The sequence below is a fragment of the Apis dorsata genome, unplaced genomic scaffold (genome assembly GCF_000469605.1).
Source record: "Apis dorsata unplaced genomic scaffold, Apis dorsata 1.3 scaffold_257, whole genome shotgun sequence".
NCBI classification, from domain to species: domain Eukaryota; kingdom Metazoa; phylum Arthropoda; class Insecta; order Hymenoptera; family Apidae; genus Apis; species Apis dorsata.
The window spans coordinates 384,545-390,264 of record NW_006263535.1 but is presented as its reverse complement, the minus strand read 5'-3'; the positions used below and the strand labels follow the sequence as shown (position 1 = coordinate 390,264).

Below are 5,720 nucleotides of genomic sequence, written 5' to 3'. Positions count from 1 at the left end.
TGGCGCGAGGTCCAAGGCGGAGAAGGCAATTTGTTGATCTAACGTGTACGGTCAGCGGAATCAGCGCCAGTGGAATATAAGTATCCGTCGTAAAAGTATCGGAGGTAAAGCGAAGCAGTACGTGGGATATCTACATCGGTATCGGATTATTCGACGTTTTCATTAGCCATTGACATCGGCTACGTAAAATATCGATTTGCAGTCTGCAGATACGTCGCTTTCTCTGCCCGACGCGTTAATATTAATTTTCGAGCTTTTACATTCCCCTCGCCATTCGGTACACTCGTAACATAGATTAATTGAGAAAGCCTGTTACCGAGAAGCGAGACAGTGGTTATTAATGGCATAACAAAATATCGAACGCGTACCGGCCCACCTTTGAAACTCTATGATTTTTAAGCGCGATAAGTTTTCCCGAGGCGCAAAGGAACAATGTACCTGGGATGATTAATGGCTTCCGTTTTTCGAGAATTCAAATTTTTCTACAAAAAAAAAAAAAAAAAGAAGGATTGATTTTTATTCCCCAATTTATCGTTGGCAAGAAAAATTGGTTAAATATATGCAGGGAACAAGACTGGGCCGGGATCTAAAATATTTGGCGGATCGTTAAATTTCTTCGTGTCTCTCGCGTAGTCAAATATATCAGTTGAATATCTTTATTTATTTTTTTTATCTTTTAAACCGGATAGAAACGAAACGCTCGTATTACGTATGACGTGCACGAGAGTCCCTTATGAAAATATAATTTAATACTGCAACATCAAAATATCCGAGTTTTCCAACGTTACACCACCGACGAATAGTTGACGATATTTAAATATTTTTCCTACCAGGTTACGAATTATAATACAGGCCATTATCTTGAAAATGATATTTTCATACGGAACGATAATACGTTGATGCGTATCTTCAGTTTTTGTTAATGGATTGCGCGTAAAATTTCCGCGCAAATTATAATCCCGAGAAAAAGTTTTCAATCCGTGCAGCACGCTTCCTCTCGCGTTATTTACGAATCGTTAAAAATTACCTCATCGAGATAAAAAAAAAAGCTATTCTTCGAAATATCATTACGTATATATGTATATCGAGAAAATTTCACCTGCAAACCGTTTACAATTATGAGAATGATTTACAAAATAATTTCCTACACAACATTAAGTAAATCCACCGTTCAACGTTCTCAACCGTTATCCCCTTTCTAATTAATAGCATACAATTTGAGCAGAAATATAAAAGTTCCCTTCTCCGCCCGAATAAGTCTGCCACTGCCGTAAAAAATGATTCTTGTTGTTCGCTACACCGAAAGCGTTTATTTCCGCGCGCCACTAAATCTAAGCTCCCGGAAGAAAGGTAGGAGTGTAATGACGGTGTACTTCGTAGAAACAATTCCGGCTTCTCTTTTTCTACCAGGTCGGATAAGCTCGACTCTCCGGCCACTTATCAGGAAGAAATTACTCCGTGGAAATCTTGTTCCACATTTCTGATCGCATCACGCGGGGACGAAGCGAAAAAAGAAAAAAAAATCGATTCCCAAGTAAACGACTTATATCCCCTCGTGCGATTATACTTATCCCGTGTATATCGTGTCATCGTGAATCTACGATCGATGATATCGATACGAGTCGCGCGAGAAACACGTAGCGCGATATTACAACGAACGATCGAATTATTAATTTACGACTGTTACACTCGCGTGCGAGAGATATTGTGCAGGCCGTCGATTCGAAACGAGAAGACGGCAATAAGGAAACACTTCTGAGAACGAGTCGGAGAAACTGTTAAAGACGACAGCCTGTCGAGTTAAATGGGATTAGAGGGTGTATACATGGATAAGGTCAGCGTACGAGAGTATCAACCACGCCTCGCGAATATATATATATACATATACACGTGTCGCGCGCAAGATTGTTTGCGTTGTACAAGTACTTACGCCTTATGCCCCGTTCAGATGCTCACGACACGTCTGCTGATTGATTCTCTGAAGTGATTTCGTACTATCGGCACGCATTATCATACACAAGCCAATAGGGGGCAATATCTCGAATGGGTACGCTTGATTCATGGACATGCAATATTGTTCACAATCGCGTTACCGCGACATTTCAATGCCGGGGCGTATATCCAGAAGCGTGAACATTGTTGGTGAATACCGTAATTTAAGTGTTCTTACATCGCGACAATTTTGCCTGTTTTTTTTCCTTTTTGTCGGAAAAATTATATCGCGAAAAATGTCTAAAACGCTTAAAGTGAAAACATTATGAGAATGCTCGTGCAAATTGATATTTAAAATATGCTAGGTATAATTAGTTAGGTGGAATATTTAAAGAACGAAAATAACCTTTATTCGAATTCCGATTCATTAATTATGTTCATAAAAATATGAATATGCATAAAAATTCCCGGTCCGGTGATTATTTATTTCGTATGATATCATTAATAATCGATATAATCGAATATCATTTTTTCGTATTCGATTATGCAAAAAGGAAGAGAGGAAAAAAAAATGTAATATATTCTACTTTATTTTAATAATGTATTATGTACATATGTTAAATTGAATTTCTGTACGAAATTAATTTTACTCGTATTTTTTCGTTTTAATATGTCAAAACATCCGTTACACGAGCTGCCCCAAGGATACATTTTTGAAAGGAATCCTCTTATACGCTTCGTTCGTTCCTCTACAGAGCCTCTGAATGTTCGCGTCGACGTTTGACATTCGTCGCGCCAGACGAACCGAATCAGACCTCGGGGTCTACCGTGAATCGTAAAACGCGTACAAGAAGGAAGCGAATACGGCGTAGTCTCTCATATACGAAGTTATAGTCATGAAAACGGAGTAATAGCGAAGTCGATGCGGTAACTCGAATTCATTTGAAATGACGAAAATCCAATCGGAGAAAGAAAAGATTATGGATGAAAAACCACGGTCAGTCGTAAAATTGTGTTTCGTGGAAATATATTGGTCGATGTAGTAAAAGATAAAAGGAGGAAAAAGAGAAATGACAGATAGACGTTGGAAGCACGGCGTTCGAATTTTGAAATCCGTTCATTGTTAAATTTTTATGGAAGAGAGCAACGGGGGAATTGTGAAGGAATTGATAGCTGTATAGATCGAGTCTCGTAAATCGACCGATACGATTATTTACAAAGTTTTAAGACATATGAAAGAAGTATAAAAAATAGTTGATTTATATGGACACATTGTACGATACAAATTATATAGGTACATATTTTTTTCCAAAGAAATTGCGACTATTATAAAATCAAATTCTTACCTTATAAATTTATACATGTACGTGTTAGTTCGTTCCTTGTATATCTTGTTACTTCTTTAACCATGATACAAATAAAACTGTATTTATATCTCTTAGAAACGTAGAATCACTTTTTAGTTCTTTTTAATCTTCTAACCTAACGTCGAAATTCAAGATGGTTGCTAATAACTATCATCTAGTGTCTCCACCTATATCGTCTTTCGTTTTGATTGCACGAATCACTTTTACGTAGTTTAAGAATACATACAACGGACACATACATACGTGTAATACATAAAACGTTGATCACGTTGATTGTTCATTACGTTAATAGACAATATCATTACGTGTTTTTGAAAGTTATGAAAATTCAATCGTCATTAGCAAGAAGAAATTAGAATTAGAACAATTGTTTCTATTTACAAAGATAACCTGGACCCATGTTGATGTTTCGTGATCCGTTGATCCATCCATTGCACGAGTTCGAACGAAAGTTTAAAAGCACTACAAAGATGATCGAATTGTTCGTTTTACGATCGGATAAATCGTGTCACGTGAAATGAAAATGCGAAGGACGAGTAACTTTTTCAAACTTTGAAGATAGTCGTTTCGTAGTCGCGTGTGCGGGCCCACGGCAGGCGGTATATACGGGTGCAAGTTTAGTTTACGGTGTCGCCACGGGTCACGGTGGCGCTGCGCCGCCAGCACGATCCTCAGTTCGTCACGGGGTCGCGAGGGGTACGCATTGCCTTCGTCGATTGGCCGTACCCACGCTCGTTCGTGATAACGCGCGAAAACCGTACAAGCACGTTTATTCGTTTACAGTCTTATAAAACGTAATTTCGGGAATCGTGAATCGTTCGCAGCTTTTTATCAGTGATTTCTGTGCGGTGTCATGTCGCGAAGTTATACGTTACGCGCGTGATACTTTATATCTTTGCAACATAACGAAGAAGACAGTGCTCGAAAGAACGAGGAAGGGGAAATCAACAATACTACGCATTCTGCGACGCAAAAACGCGAGGAACACCGGTTACTTTTGCTGTCACCAAACGTGAGTGTCTCTTTTTTTTTATTTTCTCTTTCACTTTCGTTGCTTTCCTCGATTCTTCGACACCATTTCGATCGTACACGTTCTATGAAGGAAGGATAGTTCCAATCGTTACTGACAGTTCGACAGACTTCCATTCTGACGCGTGGTTTAGAATTCTTGATCGTGCACAAGGCGACGTGTTTCCTTTACCTCCTGCCAATATTCTTAGACCGATAAAGTTGAATTTCCGTTTGAATACTGCGCGTGATACATGTGTGTCGTTTCATGTATATTAGAACGTGTAACGTATTCGTATTCGTGACACACTCGGCATAAGTATATGGTACGTGATGTATATTCTGTTTTACAATTGCGTAAATACATTCTATATCTTTCATTTCTCTACATATAGACAATTTATTGTTAAAATTAGGAAAAGATGATATTATTTTCAAAGGATTTCTTAAAATTTTTGTACAAATATTTGAAAAAATACGATTTAGAGAGCAGTTGGGTCGACAGATTTATGCGTATAATTCGTGCGACCGTAGAAAAGTACGTTACACATTCTCAACCGTTTATTGAATTGCAAATGGCGGTATTATTTGAAAATATTTCTGACGCATATCTGTTTATCGAATGATTATTTCTTTTTTAATAGAATAGAAAATAATTATACAAAAAACGTATTCCGTATAGTAATAATAATAATAATGAGTTATAATAAATTAAAATATATAATGAAATAAAATATATAATGAAAACGATTGAGAATGTGTAACATACTTTTCTACGGTCGCACGAATTATACGCATAAATCTGTCGACCCAACTGCTCTCTAAATCGTATTTTTTCAAATAATGAAATATATAATAATGAAATATATATATATATATAATACAATTTTTTTTATCTTATTTCTAAATTTCGTAGATATTATTAAAAAAAAATATGCTTTTTGCAATTAAATACAATATTAATATTACATTTTACAATTATGAGAAAAAGAAAGTTCTTCTTTTATAAGCTCTGTATATTAATTTTCGAATAATCTAGAATTATGACGAAATGGCTTTTTATTTAAATTATTTAAGTAGACGAGGTTCGTTCAATTAGTACCTATGGAAAATCCAACTCTGCTTTTCTATTCAGAGATATTTGCTCTGAAATAATTTTTTCCTCCATTCGACGATAAAAAAACTGTAGAATATTCACATTTTTTGAACCAGAAACTAAAAGCGAAATATTAAAATACTTTCTTCCGAAATTTTTCATAAATAAATAATGATTTCAAAATAATTCACAATACAAGTCGTTGAATTTATTCTGCTATTAATTTCATTTTAATTTTTAATTATTCGCGACGATAAAAATACGAAATAAAATCAGAATAATCACGAATGAATACGAAATGAAAGCATGAATAAGCA

General features: G+C 36.0%; 1 protein-coding gene across 2 annotated transcripts in view; it reads left to right on the top strand.

Annotated features, from left to right (window-relative positions):
* Positions 1–3,959: 3,959 nt before the first annotated feature.
* The window catches only part of LOC102677059 (discoidin domain-containing receptor 2-like), a 141,476-nt gene continuing 139,715 nt past the window's right edge, over positions 3,960–5,720 (top strand). For both annotated transcript variants that reach the window (XM_006616348.2, XM_031510762.1), the window contains exon 1: positions 3,960–4,315. The gene's annotated coding sequence lies outside the window, so the exon portion shown is untranslated. The remainder of the gene's footprint in view (positions 4,316–5,720) is intronic.